This window comes from Balaenoptera acutorostrata, chromosome 18, assembly GCF_949987535.1.
Source record: "Balaenoptera acutorostrata chromosome 18, mBalAcu1.1, whole genome shotgun sequence".
NCBI classification, from domain to species: Eukaryota; Metazoa; Chordata; class Mammalia; order Artiodactyla; family Balaenopteridae; genus Balaenoptera; species Balaenoptera acutorostrata.
The window spans coordinates 8,168,766-8,171,636 of NC_080081.1; the positions used below are offsets into that span (position 1 = coordinate 8,168,766).

The 2,871-nt window shown below is 35.5% G+C and overlaps 1 pseudogene; it reads left to right on the top strand.

Annotated features, from left to right (window-relative positions):
- Positions 1 to 1,056: 1,056 nt before the first annotated feature.
- Positions 1,057 to 1,168, top strand: LOC114235848 (U6atac minor spliceosomal RNA; annotated as a pseudogene).
- The last annotated feature ends 1,703 nt before the right edge of the window (positions 1,169 to 2,871 follow it).

A 2,871-nucleotide genomic window follows, 5' to 3' on the forward strand; every position in this document is an offset into this window, starting at 1 on the left:
ATTTATGTTTTGTTTTATTACATTGTATGTGTTTATGCAGCTGCAAAACTTTTTAGAAGTTATCTAAATACATGAACAAGGTACATTAGATAATGTTGGGCATTGACAAATTTCCTTAAGGATTACCCAGTTCAATGATTGGGGTTTTTTTTTTTCATCAATAAGCAAGAGAAGAAAAGAAGTTAAATGCAAAAAGTCAATTGATCATGTTTTTCACTTTATATTTTTAATTGAAGTATAGTTAATTTACAATGTTGTTTTAGTTTTAGGTGTATATATATAAATATATTCTTATGTTGTTCACTTTTGATTGTTGTGTCGTTAAATAGAAAATATGTAATTCTGGCAGTGGCTTATGAAATAAAATATTTTCCTGCATTAAAGTAAACAGGATCTTACAAAGGCATTGCTGTAGAATAGGGGCATATAACTGCAAAGAATTAAGAAAAGGCTATAATTAATGATTTTCTTTAGCCCTCTCTGTGCCACTCATCCACCATGAATGTCATGGTTTTCTCATTTCACTGAGTTTAAAAGGAAACCAAAATTCCTGAAAAAGCTGAGTTCTTCATCTTACCCCTTTCACTTTACGATTCTCTTAACAGCTTGGACAGTACAGTTTTGTTCACGTGGGAATATCCCCCAAGTCACAGAGGTTGAGATTTTGACCCATGCCTCTTACTTCACAGAAGAGATCCCACTGCACCTGGTGTACAAATTAATGTTTTTAAAGTCCTCACCCGCCAGCAAACACATTAACTTTTTAAATTGTGACTGAGTCATTTCTTCGAAACTTTCTCAGAAAAATGCTGATCCTAACAGATTTGCTTTCAAAAAATCTGGATATGATTTCCATAACATTTTGAGGGCAAAATGCCAAACGCTCAGAACTATTAAAGATAAAGAGCAAGCAGACGAACAAAAAATATTATCAGCTATAAAAGGCACCGACTGGGAGAGCTTCACAGTTAACTCTTGCATTTCTTCAGCTATGGACTTATCTGGATCAGCTTCTTCAATAAATCTGATTATTCTTTTATCTTAAAAGGAATCACAGTGTTATTTGAATGGAGAGAAGATTGGTATTTCACTTGTCGTGGAGAAGGAGGTCCTGTGACTTTACTTAAGGCAACATCACCTGTATATATTCTCATCAGGGTCTCTATTTCCTTATTTAGGTGATGGGTAAGCTTTGTGGACATTTATTGAGCCATACGGTTATGCTTTGTATGCTTTTGATAAGTAAATTATAACCCCCCAAAATTATTAAATGTTTTTAAATAAGTGATCTTGATAGAAATCTTTTAGGTACATACCAACCTGAGAGATGTACTGAATCCTGCATGTTTTGAAATTCATATCAAATTTATTATAGGCAGTAATGATTTAGTGTATGGTTCACTTAGGCATCTTGTTTCCCTTCCTCTCTTTTCTTTAAACTACTTGCTACTTAGTGTATCCTCCTCCAGATGGACAAGAGAAGGAAAAATAAGATCAAAGTAACCTAAGGCTTTATACTACCATAATGGGTGTACCAAAAGTCTCTCATTTTTGTAAAGGAGGTAAAATATATTTGCCAGGGAATTCCCTGGCAGTCCAGTGATTAGGACTCCGAGCTTTCACTGCCGAGGGTGCAGGTTCAATCCCTGGTCGGAGAACTAAGATCCTGCAAACCTCACAGCGTGACCAAAAATAAATAAATAAATAAATAATAAAATATACTTGCCAAAGAGAAATTGGGTGATTATCAATGGGATTCCATGATTCATTCTAATGCTCACTCATTTGTATGATACTCAAGAAGTATTCAGAAATAAAATTATGACACCTGTACAAGATCTATTAATAATTTGTTTCATATTCACATGTCCCATCAGTTACTCTGGGTTTCCCTTTTCCTACTTTGAATGCTGTACCAAAAAACTTCCCCCCTCCTCAATTTGTTCTTCTTTTTTGGCTCTAGAAAGGATATGGCAGAGCTAATCAGTTCTTACCATGATCTTCACTCATTTTACTTTGATTTTCCAGATTCCACCTCCTAAGGCACATGTCATATGGTCCCACGTGCTTCTCTTTATCTTCATGGGTTAAGAAATCTACCAGGGGTCAATCTGAGTGACAGTATATATATTTTTCTAACGAAGGAATTCAATCTATGTGGGATTTAGGTCTACTTACAGGAAGTATGCATAAAATGCTATCAGTTGAAGTGTGTGTGTGTGTGTGTGTGTGTGAGAGAGAGAGAGAGAGACAGAGAGAGGAAGGGAGGGAGGGAGTTAAGGAGAGAAGCAGGGACAGAGGGAGACAGAGACAGAGCAAGCATTGGAACCCCGTTTCTTGGATGCTGATCATTTCACACGTCTATTACACCTACTAAATTCCCATTCAGAAGCTATTGACTTTACAGACCATTCTCACTGATATCCAACAAAAACAAATTACAAACTTATTAAGCCTTTTATGGCTATAAAGCACATTGATGTATATTACCTCATGTGATCATTACAACCACCCTTTCATAAATGTAGGCGGACTCTCATTAACCTATCAAAGCCATGGGAAAGAAACTTTTCAGTTAGTGCTTTAAAAAAAAAAAAAGCAGTTACCATGGGAAGCATTGCTTGTAGTACAAAACCAATGGAAATGTCAAAAACTTTGTTTAACTGAAAATGTATAGAGTTGCTGAGAAGCCTGTTTAAATAATTCCTCCTTATATTTTTTAAACTGACTTTTTTAAACCTAGCAAATAAAATACAGTTGACCCTTGAACAACACGGGTTTGGATTGCATAGGTCCACTGACATGTGGATTTTTTTCAATAGTAAATACTGCAGCGCTACACAATCCATGGTTGGTTGAATCCGTGCATGT